Source organism: Nannospalax galili, unplaced genomic scaffold, assembly GCF_000622305.1.
Source record: "Nannospalax galili isolate Female #2095 unplaced genomic scaffold, S.galili_v1.0 scaffold199, whole genome shotgun sequence".
NCBI lineage: Eukaryota > Metazoa > Chordata > Mammalia > Rodentia > Spalacidae > Nannospalax > Nannospalax galili.
The window spans coordinates 532,634-554,202 of NW_008343559.1; the positions used below are offsets into that span (position 1 = coordinate 532,634).

The 21,569-nt window shown below is 47.6% G+C and overlaps 1 protein-coding gene and 1 long non-coding RNA gene across 4 annotated transcripts in view; one reads left to right on the top strand and one right to left on the bottom strand.

Annotated features, from left to right (window-relative positions):
- The window catches only part of Ninj2 (ninjurin 2), a 114,854-nt gene that overhangs the window by 7,313 nt on the left and 85,972 nt on the right, over positions 1-21,569 (bottom strand). The gene's annotated exons all lie outside the window — the stretch shown is intronic.
- Positions 4,238-20,913, top strand: LOC115071476. Its single transcript, XR_003850565.1, has 3 exons — positions 4,238-4,446; positions 15,237-15,439; positions 20,414-20,913. It is a non-coding gene; the product is annotated as an uncharacterized LOC115071476 (long non-coding RNA).

Here is a 21,569-nt window from a genome sequence, read left to right on the forward strand (position 1 = left end):
GGGGGCAGGTGGATGAGTGTGTGTGTGGGTAGATGAATTTGTGGGTGGGTGGATGAGTATGTGGGGGTGAATAAGTGTGTGGGTGGGAGGATGAATGTGTGGGTGGGGATGTTGGGGGGGTGTGAGTGTTTGGGTGGGTGGATGAGTGGGTGAGTGTGGGAGTAGGTGGATGAGTGTGTATGGGGGTAGGTGGATGAGTGTGTGTGTGGGTAGATGAATTTGTGGGTTGGTGGATGAGTGTGGAGGGAGTGGATGAGTGTGTGTGGGAGTGGATGAGTATGTGGGTGGATGAGTGTGTGGGTGGGTGGATGAGTGTGTGAGGGTGGATGAGTTTGTGGGTGGGTGGATGAGTAGTGGGTGGATGAGTGTGGGAGGATGGATGAGTGTGTGAGGATGAATGTGTGGGTAGATGGATGAGTGTGGGTGGGTGGGTGAGTGTGGGGGGATGTGTGTGTGGATGAATGGATGAGTGTATGGTGGGCGGATGAGTGTGTGGGTGGATAGATGAGTGTGGGTGGATAGATGAGTGTGTAGGTGGATGGATGAACGCAGAAGAATGGATGAGTGTGGGAGAATGGATGAGTGTGTGGGTGGGTGGGTGAATGGATGAGTGGGCGTGGGTGGGTGTGTGGGGTTGTGTGTGAATGGATGGGGTGGGTGAGTGGGGGGATGGGTGAGTGTGGGTGTTTGGGTGGGTGGATGAGTGGGTGGGTATGTGTGTGGGTGGGTATGTGGGGATGTGTGTGGGTAGATGGATGAGTGGGTGGATAAGTGTGTGGGTGAATGGATGAGTGAGACAAGTTTCAAGGAGTTTGGATGTTTCTTATACTCAGCATTATCCCAGCGAGTCACTTCACGTTTCTATCTCTGGTAATTACACAGAAGGCATTTGAGAGGGAGGAGAAGCCTATTAAATCAGAATCTTTGGGCTTTAAAAGTGTCCAAGAAGCTAGCTGTGGTAGTTTATGCCTACAATTCCAGCACTTGGGAAGCTGGGGCAGGAGGATTACCATGAATATAAGGCTAGCCTGGGTTACAGTGTGAGACCCCCCCTCCTCAATCTCAAAAATAAACATGGCTGGCAAAATGGCTTAGCAGGTAAAAGTGCTTGCTGCACAAAGCCTGAGGACCTGAGTTTGATCCCTGGATCCCTTGGTAGGAGAAAACTAACTCCTGAATGTTGTCCTCTGACCTTTACACGCATGGTATGGTATCCACAAGCCCACATTTACATACATATAATAGTAATAAATATTTAAGAACACAAACATACCCAAGATGTCCTTAAAAACTTTGAAAATTTTTATGTGTATGAGTGTTTTGCCTGCATGTATGTAAGTGTACCCATGGTGTGCAATGCCTATGGAGGCCAAAAGTGGGCATCAGATCCCCTGAAACTGGAGTTAATGGACAGTTGTTAGCTGCTGTGTGGGTTTTAGGAACTGAACCTGGTGCTGTTAACAACTGAGCCATCTCTCCAACCTCCCTTAAAAACTATTTACAGCTGAACATTATGACTCATAACTGTAATCCCACTGAAATTTCAAGGCCAGTCTAAATTATATAGTTCTAGGCCAGCCTGGGCTACATACAGAGTTGAGACCCTGTTTCAAAAAGACCCCCCCCAAAAGAAAATAGATATATATAAATGTCCATTATAAATTATATTTGTGTGCTATTAGATTAATATAAAACCAAATTTCTACAAAGATTACATAAAAATAAATATGAATGGAAATTTAATTTCTTCATATCCTCAAAGCTGATCTTGAGCACCCCTCTTCGGAGACCCCAGCCCTAACGCACTTTCCTGGCTGCAAACTGAACCAGCCTCTTTTAGGCCAGCAGAAGGAGACACCTGTCCCGGGGTCCCCCCCACCCTCCTTATTTCCAAACTCTCAGTCCCTTGCCAAGAAGATTCATGTATCCATAGTTAAAGCAGGCACTGGGTCACAAGGTGCTGACAAACAGCACCAGCCCGGAGAATCAGATCATTGCTGGCAGCATGTGCCCCAGCCTTTTATTTCATTGGGTGTCTTGAAAGATCCCAATGAGTGGGTTTTTCGCTTTGAGACCCATTTCCTTCCAGGTTTGTCAGCTTTCTACACAGGACCACTCCCTGTAAAGGGGGTGCTCATGACAGACATTCCTATGTATTCCGTTTCCAGTCAGGATGGGATACACCAGAGATGGCTCATCAGGGTGCACACCTTGACCAGAGGAATGATTTATACACTTTTCCTTGGGAGATGAGAATGGAGATCCATAGGGATCCCTCATTCAACACAGACTGAGCACACAGGCCAGGCAGACTTGAAGCCCAGTACCTCCAAGGATAGATGAGGCAGTTGCTGTCCACCCAGCCCCTGGTCCTCATCCACTGGGCTGCAGGCTGCTAACACTAGGCCCTGGTTGCTATTTATTTTCACGGTCATCAACAACAAACTGGGAGCATTAGGAGTGTAGCTCAGTTGGCAGTGCTTGCCCTGGATTTGATCCCGAGCACTTCGTAAAATGACCCTGACGGCATATACCCATAATCCTAGCACTCCAGAGCCAGAGGCAAGAGGATCAGAAGTTCAAGTATGAGGCCGAGGAGATGGCTTAGTAAAGTGTGATGCAATCACTGTGTTTGGATCCCCAACACATAAAATCCAGGCATTGGCGATATAGGCAGATTACTGGAATCTGCTGGCCAGCCAACCTAGCCAAGCAGAGCTCCAGGTTCAGTGAGAGACTGTCCAAAGACACCCAACTTTTGAACTCTGGCCTCCACAACAAGTGCACACATGTACATGTGCACTCACATATACTCACACGCACACCCTACATATAAATTCAATTAATTAATTAAAAAACAAACACCCTAGACAAAAGAAAGAGGAAAAGAAAGAAAAGTTCAAGGTTATCCTCTGCTATATAGCAGGTTTGAGGCCAGCCTGGGCTTATAGACCCTGTCACAAGAAAACAAAAACCAAGGCTGGACTTGGTGGTATAAGCCTTTCACCTCAGAGGCAGAAGCAGGTTGAAGCCAGGCTGGTCTATATAGCAAGCTCTAGGCCCACCAGGGCTACAGGGCTATCCTGTCTCAAAGAACAAAAAACAAAAGAAGCAATAAAACAAAAACCAAACCAAAACAAAATGAAACAATCAGACCAGGGCTGAGTCTAGAGAAAAAACTGGGGCTGAGTCTAGAAAAAGAAGGAAAAGAGCTGTGGACAGAAAATGAATGGAATATTCACGTCCCTCCCAGTAGATTTTTCTGGGTCCTGGCTTTCAGCCAGCACTGAGACTAAGGAGGTGGGGACAGAGTGTGGGATGAGAATTGTTGGGTCTGGGAGGCCACACCCTTCATCCACAGCCTTTGGAAATAAGGTCCAAGCAAGTCTGTGCTTGTGCGGGGTCAGGTGGCCTGGTTAGTAAAGGGCAGAGATCTCAGGGCCAAGACCCAACAAAGGCCAATGGTCACATTGGACACATCATTACAACCTGTGGTCCTAGCCCATTTAGTGAAGGTTTGCCCTGAGTCACTAAGAGTATGTGTTATCCAGGGAGTCTGTAGGTCACCCAACCCCTTCCTTACCTGGATCAACATTCTCCTGCCCTTGTCCCCATGCTGATATCCACCCCAATCCCAGGCCTCTTCCTACCTCATCCTTCTGTACTTTTCTGTTCCTTCTAAATCCAGCTCACATGTGGTTCAAGATTTGCTAGACTGATCCAGCTCTAAAAACCTGCGTATTGACACTAGATAAACCTTAACTCAAATCTCCAGCAATGTGTTTGAGCATTGACTATAGATGGAGAGGAGGGTGAAGGAATGGCAGAAGGGGTAAGTCCTTGGGGAACACAGATGTCTTTCTAATTCTCCTCAAAAAGTACTGTGATTTCTAGCTGTCTCTTCCTGCCATTGAGTCCCACCCCCAGCCTCTGTAACTTTTAACTCAGCTGACTGACTTCTGTTCCTGTTGATTTAAGAGTCTTTTTTACAGAGGATGTGGGACTTTCAGTGAGCTTAAGAGATGTAAGACCATCCTCACCTCTCTGAATTCAGGTCTCACTTTCATTTTGCTTTAACTAAGGTTGCCGTTTTTAACTGAGGGTGATAGTCTCCTGAAGGCCATTTTTCCAGTGTCCACAGGGTGGAGTGGGAGATCCAAAGAATTTGCTTGGGCACCGGGTGTCAGGGTGATAGTTCAGGCCCAAGGAAGTGCCCCACTCCTACACAACAGGACAGGATTGTTGTGGAAGCTGGACTCATGGGGGCCCAGGACCTGAGCCCGAAGAGACCATAAGTATGTAGACTAAAACCTACCAGACATGAACCAATGCTAGCTGAGCCTGGTGGTACATGCCTGCACTGCCAGCAAAAAGACTGTTTCAGGTCATCCTGGGCCACAGAGCAAGATGTCAAACCAAAACAAAGAAGTATAAACCAATACTAAGGTGAGTCAGGGTAAAGTGGAGAGATGATGAAGGAGGCATCCCATCCAGGATGGGGACTCCAGTATGACCTCCAGCCTGAAGGGAGTTGCTCTAAGATTCTGGAGGAAGTTTCATTGAAGGGGGTTCCCCCTAGTAGAGTCTTTGTGGGTGGGGAAAAGATTTTTTTAATCCAACTGGGGCTAAGGCTGGGATTGGTTCTCTAAACCCTGCAGGACAGCATTCTCTTCTCCATAGCCCTAAGCCTATAAGCAACTCCACCAGGGGTCTAGATAAGGAGAGGGATGGGATAGAGGCTGGAGGTCCTATCCTGCCTCAGAAGATCTGGCCCTTTAAGGCCAGGCCTAGGCGGGTCAGAACAAAGGCCTGGGAATGTGGGCTGGACCAGGGAGCAGAGCCACCCAGGGTGAGTCATTTATGTTTCACTGACTTACAATCCTTGGTTCCCACTTGCCTTGGCCCCTCCCAGGACCAAGGCATGCAGGGCCTGTCTGCAGAGCTTGTATCAGGTTGCTAGAGACTTCCATCCAACTCAAACTCTCCTAGGGAGGGAGTCCATGGGCCTGGGCTCCTGACTTTGGGGCCCAGTTCTACCTGGGGTGTGGTGCTCAGTTCTCAGTTTCCATATCTTAGAAAGAAAACCTGGTCCCTGGAAGAGTGGGAGCCTTGGAAAGGCAGAATGGCACCCTTCTTCCCTAGAAGGAAAGACAGATTTCAGCTGTTCTCATATTTTTCCGATATGATCCTGAGTCTCTGAGTCTCTTGGGGCCCACTCCCCTCCACCTCTCACTTTCACTTAGTAACAACAGGACACTGAGGCTGAGGCCTGGCTCCCAGAGTTCCTGTTCAAGGTGCACAGACATTGGGAAAGGCAGCCCCTGAGAATCCTGTCAGCTGGTGGATAGGCAGGGAATAGGAACACACATACCTAACTTCTACTTCTGGCCTCCCCTTCTCTATTCCAGCCTACAGTCCCCACCACCCCACCCCAGCCCTCCTGCCAGCTCCCATCCATCCGGAGACTGCAGATTGCATTCCTTAAAGTTGTGCTTTGCTCCACCATTCTGTCAATTATTTAGCCCTTAATCCTTGTTAGTCTGTATTCTTGTTTCTTTACAAAACTAAAGTTGGACAGGAAAGGACTGGCTCTTTTAACAGAAAAGTAAACATGTTCTCACATTGTTTATTGACATTATGGTTAGTGGGGACCAGCAGGTCCACAGGCTCATTCTGCCCTTTCTTAGAAACAAGATTACAGGGATGTTGTCTCAGAGGGTCATGGAGGTTGGGTAAGTAACTGTTCTACCAAGAGCCACAGAGGACCTGGAGCCAGGCACAGTGGGCACTGGGGGTGGGGCGGGGGGGGGGACAACAGATGACACAGGCCCAAATTGCTAAGAGATGGAGCTCAGTCCCTTCCAGGTTTTGTCAAGCTGAAGTGTGAGCAGGCCAGTTCCCCTGACTCCATTCTTCATCTGTGTGAGTGAGGGGCTGGGTGCTTTCCAGCATAGCCATCTAAGAATGAGGCAGCCCCCTCCTCCATGTGGAGAGTCTCAGGGCTGAGGATATTCACTGAGAGAGGCTGAAGCCAGGCAGCTGTGGGGACAGGCCATGTGCAGAACCAGTGAGTCACTTTGCCCTACCCACTGCTGACCTTTGGGTGAGTCACTCCTGTCAGTCTTGAGAAAAACTATGTGGGTAGTCTTTTTGTATGTCAGCTAAAACCCAGGGCTATGCTCAAAGTAGGTCTAGAGGACCCATGACTAGTGGCCTTTTGGTTGGTCTCAAAATGTCCAGCTATCCAAGAAAGCCAGAAGTATCTGGAGAGTTGGTTATGGGTGCCAGGTTTCCAGAAGCCGATTTCCCTCCTGGGAAAGGGTGAGTCCTACCCAGGCAGAGCATTTGTTCAAATGATGACTTCAGGAGACCTATTCTATAAGGTGGCTTTAACTAGGTATTGGAGTGCCCTGTCATAATCCAAATGGGTGAGTGATGGGCCTGCCCCACTGTGAAGGCACATATTGGAGTCATGTAGCCAACGCACTGGAACCATGTAACCCCAACACACTGGAACCATGTAAATCCAACACTCTGGAACTATGTAGTCTACAAGGTAAGCGAGAGCATCACTTCCCTAGTTGGTAAAATGTAGAAAATCCAAGTAACTTGCCCACAATTACATAGCAGTTTTCATTCCATTCTCTGTGTACCAGCTCCTGTGTACCCTATTCTACAATGTCCTAGAAGCTGATCTAATGATAAGCTTATGAGCAGTGCATGGTGGCACATCATGCCTGTAATCCTAGCACTTAGGAGGCTGAGGCAGGAGGATCTCAAGCTTCAGGACAACCTGGGAAAAGAGTAAACAAAATGATAAACCCCAAAGCTATATATATTGGTGTAAGAGGAAAGAAGGCAATCTGATCATCTAGTGAGGGCACATGTGTACATTTGCTCAAAGGAGGTCTAGCCCTCTGCCCCAGTGAAACTTGCTTCAGGTTCCTAAGCCTGTCCCTGCCTCTTGCACTGCTGTGGGCAGAAAGGACCCAACACCTGAAGGAAGGTTGGATTCAAAACTGTAAGAGGGGACTGAGGTAGCTGGCACTATTAGTAGGGTTGACCTCAGTTTTCAGTGGTGAAATGGGAATATGTCTAGTGTGAAATGCTCTTGGAACCATGGACAGCTGGGACTGGAGTGCAGTCGTAGTGTGCTTGCCTGTTATAATTATTTTAGTAATTAAATTTTTATTACTTTATTTTTATCTATATGAATGTTTTACTTACATATATGAAAGTGCACCCATGTATGCAGTGCCCTCGGAGGTTAAAAGAGGGCATCAGATCTTTTGGAACTGGTGTTAACCACCATTTAGATGCTGGGGGACAAGCCTGGGTCCTCTGAAAAAGCAGCTGGTGCTTTTAACCCGAGACATCTCCCCAGCCCCATGCTTGCCTATTGTGTGTGAGACCCTGGGTTTGATCCCCAACACCAAAGAGGAGGGAGGAAGGGAGGAAAAAAGGGAGAAAGGGAAAGAAGGAAAGAAGGGAGGAAGGACCTTAAGAACTATTGAACACATACAAGACGAGCAGGAACTCTCTCCCACTCAGGATTATACTCCCACATGTGGGCCTAGAGGCTTTTTAAATAATGTTCTGACTCAGGGCCTTTCCCAGTTCAAATTTTGATGTAGGCACCGTTTAGCTTCTCAGCAAGCCTGAGGGACTTTGGAATGCCTCTCTCTAGCCTTGGTTAGCATCTGTTCTGCACCTCGAGTGGCTTTCCTGGCAACCCCCCCCCCGACCCCCTAAGCAGTCTCCCAGGAAAGAAAATGTTTCCCAAAAGCCTGATGGCACTGTATCCAGGGTCCCTGCTCCTGCACTCAAGCTGCAGACTTCTCCCCTACGCCCCACTCCTCTCTCTGCTTCGCTCCCTGCCCCTCCCCAAGAGAGAGGGCCAAAGGCTCACTCTCTAGAAGGCTCTGCCTATGCCTGGGGCAGGATGCTCTGAAGCACTGTCCCACATTACTCACTGTTCCCTGAGCATACTCCACCCTTCCTGCCTGTTCCTGGAGGCCTGTCTGCCCAGGACCCACCGCCCCTGGGGGGAAGCTTCTAGACCCTGCCATAGGTACACCTCAGGAGACACTGGCAGAGGCAGGTTCTGCTCCCCTGTCTGTCTGTGCTGACCTTTGGTCTCTAAGCCTCTAGATGGCTCATTCTGCTGTGTTCTCTCTTCCCTTTGGGACAAGGTGTCACTGCATAGCCCAAGGGGCCTTGAATTTGGGATCTTTGTGTCTCATGCTGGGATGACAGATTTACATGACGGTGCCCAGCTGCCATCTTTACCATCTAGCATATTCCTGGATTCCACAGGGCCTAGCTCAGGATCTTGTTTATGCTTGGTGTACAGACCATGCTGCAGTGTCAGGGATGGACCCCAGTGCTTCACATAGTCTACCCAAGTGCTTTACCACTGACGTATACTCCCAGCCCAGTACTAGATTTTTTTGTCTTTTTTAGTTACTTCAGAGTTTTTGTCTTTTTTAAGACAAAAGAAAAAGTTTTAGAGTGAGACATCACATCACCTCTGGGGGCATGGGAGTGGCTTCGGATGGCATTTAGGAAAACTTACTTGACCCCCAGGGCTGCTTTTTCTCCCCTGGACCCCACTGGGCTGGGAGTTTCAAGAAGGACTAACTCTTATTCAGGCCCAAACTTGCAAAGGCTCAGGCTCCTGCCGCTCTCTGCTTGGGGCCAGACCCATGGAGTACTCTCCTGCCTTGGCCTTTCATGCCAAGAGCAGCAATCTTGTCCTAAAGATCAACAGCCTCTAATCCTTGGTAGGGTGGAGTGTTTTTTCGCATGCTGTTCTGGTGATAATCCCTGACTGGCCCAGAAAGCTCCTCCTGCCCTGGGTGCAGCCTCCCTGGGAGACTCAGGCTTTTGCCCCAGGTCACAAGCCCAGGCCTCAAAGTGGCCCCACTCAAGACACCAGGGGAGTGGCCTCTCAGGGAAGGACTGAAGTGCCACTGCTGTCCACCAGGGGAGGCCAGGAAACAGTTCAGAGAGGCCCATGGTTAGTCCCATTGGCGGAGTCTGGGAATCCAAGTCCTCTGATTCCCCCATATGGGAAAGACAAGAGGCAGCCAGGGTTTGTCCTCACTGAAGAAGGCAGAATGTGTAATGAGGCAGAAGGGAAGGCCTGCAACAGAACCCCAGGGGGCCTGCTTACTCTTTCTAGGGAGCCTTTCCACCTCCTCTGCAAGCAGAATTTTGACAGTGACTTTCAAGAAAGACCACTCAGAGTGCAAAGTTAACCACAGACATACCACACAGAAACTGTCAAAGAATTTATCTGCTTTCCCCCAATATCCACTCCAGACAAGGACAGCTTCTGGGCTAGCACCTTGCCCTGGGGTTTCCAGACCCATCTGGTCTTTTGTTCTAGGGCCCACTTTGGCTTTGGGGAATTCCCAAACAACATTCCCTAAGTCCATGGGCCCATCTCTGCTGACATTAACCCTATCCATTTTTTAAAGGTCAAGGAAAAGAGCTAACATTTAAGTAGTCATAGTCAAATAAAGACAGGGCTGTGTGCCAAACACAGCTTTCATATGTGTAAATAGTCCCCATTTTGCAAGAAAGAAATTGAGGCCCCAAGAGATTAGCTGCCTGAAGCCACCAGCTCTGAAGAGTTGTGCCCATATTAAAATCCTAAGCCTGTACTCTCTCTCTCTCTCTCTCTCTATATATATATATATATGTATAATCAAGGGTTCTTAAACATAGATACTGGGCTAGAGGTGTTGGTTAGTGATAAGTCTTGTCTTGCATGTGTGAAGCCTTGGGTTTGCCCCCAGCATGAGGTGGGGGTTGGGTAGGCAAATTCTCTGCTTTCATGGCTGAATCAAACATTCCAGGGAGAGCCCAGCTACTCATGTCCCCCAGGTGATGTCAGTACAAGACCAAGTATGAGAAGCACTAGTTTGGCCCTGTCACCAGGCTGCAAAGCCTGCCAAGGCCTACTCTCTCTAAAGTCCTGTGCTAGACAGTTTCATAATGATTTTATCTTTGAATTCACTTATCAGCACCCATTTTTACCAAAAATCAAGTGTTGGAACAATTCAGTAATGTTGCCTAAGATCATCCAGCTTTTAAGTATTAAAGTTGTTGGGATTTGAATCCAGGAAAACTCTGGGACCTGGGTTCTTAGCCATTACACCCACCATACAGTCCTGGTTGCAAAACCCCCAGAGAACCAGGTGTTGTGGTTCACACCTGCAATCCCAGTACTCAGGAGGCTGAGGCAAGAGGACTGTTTTGAGTTTGAGTCTGAGGCCAGCCTGGGCAACATAGTAAGTTCCAGGTCAACCTGGGCTACTAGTGAGACCTTACTTCAAAAACCTATGAAGCAAGCAAGCAAGCAAACAAACCCTCCAAGATAGGACCAATCTAAAGTATTTCTGGATCTTTCCATATAATATCAAATTAAACAAAGCCTGTGTTTCATTTCATAACAGCAGTCGGCATGCCCTAGTAGCTCTTGTTCTCATAACCAATATAGCCAAGTGTTGCCTTGCTTAAGAGGGTCTGATATCTTTTTACACACACACACACACACACCCAGCTCTGAACCAGGGCCTCATGAATGCTGGTACTCTACCACTGAGGTACATCCCTAGCCTCTGAACCTCTCATTTTCTCCAAGCCATAAGTGGGGAACCTAAATCCAGATAGAGGCCTAAACACAGGTAATTAAAATTGACTTTCAGAGATGGCTCAGCAGTTAAGGGCACACTGGCTGTTTGGCAGACGACCTGGGTTTGTTCCCAGCACCAACATGGCAGCTCACAACCATCTGAAAATCCAGTTCCAGGAGCATTGCATGCATGTGGTACACTTACATAACACTCATACACATAAAAATAAGGCTGGATGTGCTCGCACACATTTAGTCCCAGCTCTTGGGAGGCAGAGGCAGGCAGATTATGAGATTAAGGCTAGTCTGCTCTAATAACAACTTCTAGGCCAGCTGGGGCTACAAGGAGACTCTTTCTCAAAAACCAACCCACCAACTAAACAAACAAACAACAAATAAATAAAAGTAAAACTGACTTTCTGAAGAGTTAACCAGAACATAAATAAGAAAGATTATAAGACCCTGTCTCAAAAGAACAACAAAAACAGAACAGTTTAATTATAAAGCAAAATGTCAACATTCCACATGGTGGTGTTTGAATTTGTGTATCCCCGCTAGATTATGCATTTCAAAAGGTGATGTCATAGCAGTCTCTGGCCCTAGCCCAGGTGGGAAGGCCTCTGAAGGAGATGGTGTCTGACAGCCAGATGGGAAAAGGGGAAGGTGGTGAATTTCCCACCCCACCCAGCCCCATGAGAGCCTGCCAATACACCTATTCAGTCCAGCTCAACAAACACATTTCCAGCTTCTATCATGTGAGGCATCTAGGCTGCAATAAAGATCCCTGCCTACCTCATACTCCTGTTTACCTAAAATGGCAAAGCTTAGCAGGGAATGAGGTGTACAAAGCGGTAAATCAGGCGATAAAAAGATCCTTCACCCCACCCCAGTGGATCAGCTGCTGGGCACGTGGACTTTGTCTTGCTCTCTGCTCTCTGTATGTAGCACCTGGCCTGGCACGGCAAGTGAAGAGTGATGCATTTGTCACCCAAAGGGGCTTCAAAGACAGAGCCAAGAGGAGCTCAGCTCTATGATCCTCTTTAATGGAGCCCTTCTTAACTTGCTCAGGTCAGCACCAAGGTCACAGCATATGAAAGTATGCACATAGTGTGTCTACTGTCCCTGTAGTTAGTAGCATCCTAGGTCCTGGCCACAGATGAGAGAGAAAAAGGAGAGAGAGAGAGAGAGAGAGAGAGAGAGAGAGAGAGAGAGAGAGAGCTGTGAGATGAGATCAAGAAGTCCCAGAAGCACTGAGTATCCTTCCTGGTCTCCTCCCACCCCCCCACCCACCCCCAGCTCAAAGTCAGGGTAGAAACAGCCCTCAAGGAACACTTCTGATTGGCTTGCCAGCCTGAGTCAGCAGAACTCTGCCAACCTCCACCAATCAAAAGAGACCTCAAAGGATCCAGCTCCAGCCTAAGTGAATTGCCCTCCTCCAGTACTCATCCCTCTCCCCAGCCAGCACCAGCAGGTGCAGCCCCTTATATGGGGGCTCTCTCTTCCTTCATCAAGATTTGAATGCCACAGTGAGGCATACATAGGGTGTCTGGGCCAGGGATCTGACTTGAGCCCATCTGCGGTATTTTGACCTCAGCTTAGGCAGCTCACTGCTTCTCAGCTTCCTGGTGGGTGGAACAAGGGCCCTCCTCTCACTGAGAGAAGCCACTGTAGGTCTAGCTGGATTTAGCATACTGGCAACAATGTGGCTTCCTAACCAAGGCCAGGGTTCCCATAGCTGGAGTCAGCACAGAGTCAACCATGTGAAATAGCCTAGCTTTAGGCTCTGCCAAACTTACCGCCTCTATGCTTCCCCCAATAATGGTGACTGAACCACTGAACCCAAGCCTTGTGCACAGAAGGCATCAGCCCAGCCCAGCCCTGCCCCACCCAGCCCAGCCCAGCCCCTACAGCTGCCCAGCTGCCTCCTTCTCTTCTCTTCTTTTTGAGACAGAATCTCATGTGGTCCAAGCTGGCCTCAAACCCACTATGTAGCTGAGGATGAGGTTGAATTCCTGATTCTCCTGCCTCCACCTCCCAAGTGCTGAGATTACAGACATGCACCACCAACACCACAACTCCATAACTGGCTTTTTGTGTGTGACAGACTCTCAGTATGTTACCCAGATGGCTTTGACTTCTGGTCTCAACCCTCTTGTCTCTGTCTCCCAGGCTAGGCATATATTTCCATGCCTGATCTGACTAGGGCTTCTGTTTAAATAAATGGGCAGAGGACAAGTTTCAGGAGTTTGTTTTCACCTTCCACTGTTTTGAGTCAGGGTAGCCTTTGTTGTTTCTGTGCTGTCTTGTTCCCCAGGTTAGCTTCCTGAGAGCTTCCTACTGATTGTCCTGTCTCTGCCTCCCATCTCTCTGTAGGAATGCTGGGATTACAGATGCCCACCACCACATTTGGCTTTTTTTTTTGAGACAGGGTCTCCCTGGATTCGCTATAGAGACCAGGCTGGCCTTGAACTCACAGAAATCTGCCTGCCTCTGCCTTCCAAGTGCTGGGATTAAAGGTGTGTGCCACCACGCCCGGCTGCATTTGGCTTTTTTATGTGGGTTTCAGTGACTAAACTCATCATCAGGCTTGTGAGGCAAGTGTTTTTACTTGATTATCTCTTCGGCCCTACATCCTCTTTTTAATACCCATGTTGATTCAGTGCTTACCATGCCCTTAAAATTTTTTAAATTATTTTTTTATTTTATGTATATGAGAGTACTGCCTACATGTATATAAGTGCACAAGGAGGTCGGGAGAGGGTGTTGGATTCTCTGGAACTGGAGTTATAGATGGTTGTTAGCTGCCATGTGGGTGCTGGGAATTGAACCCCAGCCTTCCGTGAGAGCAGTCAGTGCTCTTAACTGCTGAACCAGCTCTCCAACCCCATTACCATGTCCTTTTAAACTCTTCATATGCAACCTCTCATTTTGCAATAGAGACCCTCTGAGGGGAAACAGGCTCAGAGAGATTCACTTGTCCAAGGTTACATAACTGGGAGGTAGAAGAGTCAAGATTTGAACTGAGGTCTGTCTGAGACCAGAGTCCAAACTCCCAACCTTTGTGATATTCTGCCTGGCCCTCTGCAGCGCTTGGTCTTTTGTGCTGATCACGGAAGGCCAGAGCCCAGGGGAAGTCAGTCAGTCCTATAGTGCCTAACACAATATCTGGCAGTAGTGTGTGCTAAGAGTGGATGGATGAATGGGTGCAGGCACCTGTGCATGCAAATCCTGCCCTTAGCATTGGCCCAGCTCTGGCTGGAAGCTCTCTGCAGCCCAGGGAGGTGCCCCAGGGCAAGGAGGCAGATGTCAATCCTCATGCCCCCAACTTCTAAAAATATAGAGGAGCATAAGCCTGGCCTGGTCATCACACATCTCTCCAGTTGCGCCTTGTATTGTCCCTGTCTGTCTGCCACCCAGCACCTGCTCCCTTGGGCCTCTTGCTTGACAGCTGGTCCTGTCACCCCATGACTTTTCTGTAAGGCCAAATCCAAGTAAGAGAGAACTCTTGAACATCCAGCCCAGTGGGTCTCCAAGCTGACTGTGGGATCCCGAGGCAGGTTTGGGGCTTCCATGTCAAAACCAGGCCTTTTCTTTTCCCATGTATGGATCCTGCTAGCTTTTTTAGGAGTTTGAGGCCTAGCTTGTTTGAGGGATGTGGACATCCAGGGTCAGGACACTGGAGCTGGGACTCAGCACAACCCCTTGGTTGCCATGTGACTTGGGACTTTTGTTAGTCACCTGCTAAAAAGGGGATAATAAGATTACAAAATAGGGACTGGAGAGATGGCTCAGTGGTTAAGAGAACTGATTGTTCTTTCAGAGGACCTGGGTTTGGTTTCCAGCACCCACATGTCAGCTAACAACCATCTATAACTCCAGTTCTAGGGGATCCAACACTCTCTTCTAACCTTCTAACTTCTGCAGGCATTGCACAACATTGGTGCACTTAGATACACATAGACATACATAAAATAAAAATAATAAATAAGCTGGGTGTGGTGGCACATGTCTTTAATCCCACTACTCAGGAGGCGGAGGCAGGCAGATCTCTGTGAGTTCGATTCGAGGCCAGCCTGGTCTACATAGTGAGTTCCAAAAAAAAAAAAAGATTACAAAATAGTGAAATAGTGATGATATCCTCTATTTTTTTAAAAAAATATAAGTGCTGGGCATGGTGGTGCATGCCTGTAGTCCCAGCACTTGGGAAGCAGAGGCAGGATGGATCTCTGTGAGTTCAAGACCAGCCTGGTCTACTTATAGACATGGATAAATTCGATAGCATACGGATTGAAATATAACAATATCATCTCTAGGCCATGCCTAAGAGGGAGTCAAAACCAGGCTGTCTCTGTTCCCATGCATGTATCCTGCTAGTCATTTTTACAAGTTTGAGCCCTAGCCTGTTTGAGGGATGTGAACATCCAGGGTCAGGACCCTCTTTTGCTTTCTCTATTTTTCTTTGTTTATTGATTGATACTGAGGATTATATCCAGGACCTTGTGAATACTTGGGCACATGCTCTGCCCACCTCCCATATTGTATTATTATTGTTATTCATTATTTAAGACCGGGTCTCACTATGTATATTATATAGTTACTGTGACCAAATACCTGAGAAGCAACTTAAAGAGGACTACAGTTCTGGAACACTCCGTCATGGCAGAGGAAGGCATAGGAACATGGCGCAGCTGGTCATGTTCAGAAAGCAGAGAGAGATGGATGCTGGTACTCGTTTGCTTTCTTCTTTTAATTCAGTCTGGGATCCCAACCCATGGGATGGTGCTGCCTATATTTGAGGTAGGTCTTTCCCACTCAGTCAAATCTTTCTGAAAGTACAATCACAGACTTGGTGGGGGTTTCCATGATAACTCTAAATCCAGTCAAGTTGATGATAATCAATACACATGTATTCTGGTTCTTCTTCAATGATTTGTTTGTTTATGTATTTATTTATTTATATGTGGGTGTGGAAGTCACAGGACAACTTTTGGGAGCTGATTCTCTCCATCATGTCAGTTCTGGGGACTGAACTCAGGTTGTCAATCTTGGCAAAGGTATCTTTTTATTCACTGAGTCATCTCGCCAGCCTGAGGTTGGATTGTTTTTGTTTGTTTTTGTTTTTGTTTTCTTTTTCAAGTATTAAAAAAGCCAGACGTTGGACTGGTGATGCATAGTACATGGATAGATTACTTATCTAGTAGATTCGAGGCCCTTGGTTCAATCTCTAGTATTGCAGAAACCTAAGCCAGGCATGGTAGTGCACACCTGTAATTTCAGCACTTTTGAGGCTGAGACAGGAAGATTACCAGTTTGAGGCCAGCTTGGAAAAAGATCCTGTCTGAAAACAAACAAAACTATAGCTGGGCATGGTGGCACATGCCTTTAGTCCCAGCATCCCAGCACTTGGGAGGCAGAGGCAGACAGATCTCTGTGAGTTCAAGGTCAGCCTGGTCTACATAGTGAGTTCCAGGCCAGCTGGGGCCACAGGGAGACCCTGTCTCAAAAAGACCAAAAAACAAAACAAACAAACAAAAAAACCACCCAAACAAAAAACTCCAACTCGAATCGCCACACCTTTAATCTCAGTACTTGGAAGGCAAAGGCAGGCAGATGTCTGTGAGATCCAGGCCAGCCTCGTGTACACAGCAAGTTCCAGGCCAGCTGTGGCTACAGGGAGACTCTGTCTCAAAAAGGCAACAACAACAACAACAACAGCAACTCAACCCTCTAAGGACACATGCACAAGACCCAGGTTCCATATCCAGCACCACCAAAAAAAAAGCTCAGATGATGACCACCTCACAATTAACATTTAAGTATTTGTTTTGATGCATAGGGCAATTTGAGAATGTTTATGAAAATGACAAACTGCACTTTGCAAGTAGAAGGGATTCTTGGTTTTGTTTTATTTTGTTTTGGATAGGGTCTTACTATATAGCCCAGGCTGGCCTCAAACTGGTAATCTTTCTGCTTCTGCATGTCTAGTGCTAGGATCACCGGCCTAGGATCATGTGCCTTCATGCTTGGCTGGAAGAGGTTCTTAATGTAACCACCCCCCTACCCAACCCACCCAAGGGCATTTTGAAGCTACAGGGATAGGTAGAGAGTAGTTTCCTCATGGTTCTACACCTGGGGCCCCTATAAGTGAACAGGAACTCTGGTTTCAGTGCCAGTGATGCCTGCTGAGGGGGAGGGTCTGGGCGTAGGGTGTCCACAGCTGGCCTGCTCTGGGGGTGAACCGGCAGCACTTAGTGAGCTCCCCTGTGTTCCAGGTCTTGTACTTGACTCTCAGGAGGTAGCTATCTGCTTTGCAGCCAGCCAACAAACATTCCTTAAGTACCTCTTATTTGGGAGTCAGAGTGCAGAGGGCACAGTATGGAGAGAAGTAAGGCAGAGGGGTTTGTGGTTCACTTTGGTGGGGACCATGTGAGAGGCACAGATACAGTGGGAAAGCAGGAGTACCTCCCATCTGGGGTCCCAAAAGAGATGCCTGGGATCGTGAAGGACAAGCAGAGTCTTTGAGTATGACAACACAGGAACCAGTTCCCTGGCAGGAAGCCTGGTGGACATTATGGAAAATGTTCTAAGTAGGCACTAATATAAGCCACAATAATTTGTGGGGCCTACTATAAAATGAACTTGTGGGACTCACTATGTAGCCCAGGCTGACCTCAAATTTGCTATCTTCCTGCCTCTACATCCTGAGTACTGCAGTTACAAGTATGTGCCACCACACCTGGCTTCAATAATAATAATAATAATTTTAAAAATTATTTGTTATTTTTATTTTATGTGTATGAGTGTATTGCCTGCATGTGCATAGGTGCACCTGCATCATGCAAGGAGGTCAGAAGAGGGTGTTGGATTCCCCTAGAATTGGAGTTATGGACGGTTGCTAACCACTATGTGAATGCTGGGAATTGAACCCAGGTCCTCTGGAGGAGCAACCAGTGCGCTTAACCACTGAGCCATATTTCCAGCCCTAATAATAATTTTTTTTGAAAGGAGATCTGTTTGTTGCTGAGGAGGCCCTTGAACTCCTGGACTCAAGTGATCCTCTTGGCACAGCCTCTTATGGTACCTGGAACTACAGGCATGTGCCATTGTACCTGGCTAAAACCAATAAGTGTCACTGCATAAAAATTAAAGCTACTTGAATGCAAGGTATTACTAGCAGCACATACCCCAAAGGTACTTGTTTCAGGGCAAACACTGTGGACCATTAGTTCATTTCATTCTCATTATAATCCTATGAGGGGCTGAGGAGATAACTCAGTGGTTAGAGCAATCCTTGTATAAGCAAGAGGAACTGAGTTCGAATCAGGACCCACATAAAAAAGCTCGCCATGGTTTCTTGTGCCTGTAACCTGGGGGACAGAGACAGGCTCACTAGCCAGCCAGTCTATCTGAAAGAGCAAATTTCTGAAGCTTCAGTGAGAGGCTCTGTTTCAAGGTAGTAAGATGGTGAGCCATAAAGGAAGACACCCAACATCCTCTTCTGGCCTCTGCTTGTGTGTGCACAGACATATATGCATCACAAACACACAACATACAACACACATAGATACACACAAACACAAAACCCCAAAATACATCCCATAAAGTATGTACTACTCCTCGTCCTCAGTTTGTAGACAAGGGTCAGTCCTCTGGAAAGTTGGAGATGAAACCAGGTTACCAAATAGTTTGCCATCTGGTCTCTTCTGGCTGTGCCCCATGCTGCCACCACTATAAAACTCAGAAAACTGGCTGGGGTGTCACTCAGGGCCACAGCATGTGCTAAGCTTGTGGAGGCCCTGGGTTCCATACCCAGCACTCCAACCCCAAGGAGACAGTGGCAAATGGGAACACATTGCAGCACACAGGCCAAAGGACTGTTTTCCTTGATATTTGGAGAGGTCTTAAAAGAGTCCAGTAAAGGGCCTGGAGAAATGGCTCAGCAGTTAAGAGCACTGGTTGCTCTTGCACAGGACCTGGATTTGATTCCCAGCACCTACATGGTAGCTAACAACTGTTTGTAACTCCAGTTCCAGGGGAATCCAACGCCCTCTTCTGTCCTCCTTGGGCATTCCACAACCTACCTACATGCAGGCAATACACTCATATACATCAAATAAAAATAATAAATACATTTTTTAAATGTTTTATTATTTTTATTTTATGTGTACGAGTGTATTGCCTGCATGTATGTGAGTGCACCTGTGTCATGCAATGCCACGGAGGTCAGAAGAGGGCTTTGGATTCCCCTGGAACTGGAGTTAAGGACAGTTCATAGCCACCATGTGGGTGCTGGGAATTGAACCCAGGTCCTCTGCAAGAGCAGTCAGTGCTCTTAACCCCTGAGCTAACTCTCCAGCCTGATAAAATGTTTTTAAAAAAGAGTCCAATAAAAAGAATAGAGAATATAAAAACATGAACTTCCAAAGAAGCATCATGTATATGTGTGTGTGTGTGTGTGTGTGTGTGTGTGTGTATGTGTTCTATTCAGCTGGCAGAAATCACAGGACTAATAATAGTGTTGGTGAATCTGTGACTAAACAAGCACTTTTGCACACTTCACAGAAATGTACCAATGTGCACCAGGGCAATGTGCACACATATACACATACACAAATGAATAAATAAAATAAATAAAAATTTTCCTGCTTTATCCTCCTGAGTGCTGGGATTATAGGTGTGAGCCCCACACTTGGTGATAACCTGTCTAAAAAGAAAAAGGACAAAAAGATCCCCCTGAATGCGGTATAAACACAGGAAGATATTTAAAATATATTTACTGGGAAAAAGACCTTGAATTTGTGATCCTCTGGCCTTAGCCTCCTGGATAGATATACGGGCCTGTGCTACCTTTTAGCACTTTAGAAGGAGCACAATAGCAACAATACAGAAGGTGGACTGGGGATGCGAGAGTTGGAGTCCAGGCAACCATGTTGGGGGTGTGAGACCCAGCACAGGTGGTGAATATGAACATGAGGCTATCCACAGAGAGGTCAAAGAAGCAGAATGGCCGAAAAGTGAATCATTGGATACTGAGGGTGTGGGGAAGGGAGGGTAGAAGAGCAATACCATACCAATTCTGGGTAAGAGACAACCCCATTATGTTTCAGGATGGAGTGTCACCCTCATTCTGCAAGCCAATAGGATCCAATTTAGGAACAACTTTCCAGGAATGTGGCCTTCGTGTAAAGTGAGGGCACATTCGGTAACCTTCTGGACGCATTTACCAGATACTGATTACGACAGTCTGCTGGCCCCAGGCCTGGAGAAGTCTGCCAGAGCCACAGTCCCTTATGACGGACTCTCTTGGCTGAACAGGGCCCAGGATGATACCATTTACCATCGAGACTATAGGGAGGTGGGAGAAGAGGAAAGATGGTGGCAAGTGACCCTTCAAAGTGGGGCAATGGGCTCTTGGTTGTCTGTACCTGTCTCTTGATCCAGGACTGTGAGGGCCCCCCCTACCCATTGTTTTGGTGAACCAGCAATGCAGGCAGCTATAGGTCTGGCAGGGTACAGGGCCCAGCCCTTAGCTAGGTTCTAGTAGGGCTGTACCCAGTGTCACGGCTCCCTTTATCATCTCTCGCCTCCTGCCTACTGACAGCCCTCGGACAGGCAAAAATAGCCCTGTCATCCTTACATGCCCACTTTGTACACATCAACAACCTGAGGTTACAGATTGTCTTGGCACAAGGCCTGTCTTTTTCCTTAGCCGTAACAGCTAAAACCCCACTGTCCGGGGCTGAATACTGACTCCTCTTTCATCTTGGCCAGAGAGTTGGAGGCAAATTGGATCACAGAAGTTTCTGGAATGGCAGAGCTACAGGAAAACCAGAGACCATCATAAAACCAGAGACCTTTTGGCTGAGCCCTGAGTCCCAGGAGGGACAGTGTCTGGTGTGTACAGACGTCACTGAGGGAGCAGCAGGGCGTCACCGGCCTGGCTTCGCTCCCTCAGCCCAGCTTATCTTAACATGCAGCCAGCCTGTAGCTTTGTGGGAGCTGCTTCCAAGGGGTTTCTCCAGGCCTGGCCTCATTCTAACAGGAAAGCCTTTGGAAAGACTGGACTGGCTGGTGGCAGGTGCATCATGAGAAATAACTAGTCAGCTCCAAGCAAAGAGCCTGGCCTGTTTTTTAGCAGCAACCCCTGCTTCCCCTGCCTGTTCAGCTCCTTAAACCTGAAGGCCTAGCGTTGCGCCTGCTGGCCTGGAACTCACTATGTAGACCTGGCTGGCTTTGAACTCACAGAGATCTTACCTGCCTCTGCCTCCAGAGTGCTGGGATTAAAGGTGTGCACCACTATACCCAACTCCTTGTTTGCATTCTTGATGAACTTTCAGTTAATCTGTAACCAGTAAAAACTGTGGAGTTTGAAATCAGAATGGGTTCAAACCCATCTCTACTACGTGCTAGGCAAGTTAAGCTGTCCAATCCTCAGCTGCGAAGTGGGGAAGAATAACAGACTGTCCTTCACTGGGCTGCTCTGACAATAGAGATACTGAATGTGAAACAATGCAGGGTCTGCTGGGTAATGGCAGGGCATGTGTGGCAAGGTGTCACCATAGCTCAAGGGATACACAGCTGACCTGTTCCTGTGGTACTAGAGCTGGAACTCAGGGCTGTCGGCTGCTAGGCAAATGCTCTACCGCTGAGCTACTGCTCTAGTCCTGTTTTGGATTTAAGACAGTCTCACTAAACCTTCCAGGATGGCCTCAAATTTGCAAGGCTCCTGCCTTGGTCTTCCTAGTAGCTGGGATTACAGGAGACACCACCACACCTAGCTGTCCTGACACATTGTCAGGAATATCCAACAAAATGATGTTGAGCAAACGGACAGTGATGTGAGATATTCTGAAAGAGAATAACTGGGCCCTGGGCACAGCTTTTCAGGAAGGTAGCACTTGCTGGGCCATAGTGATCTGTTCTTGGT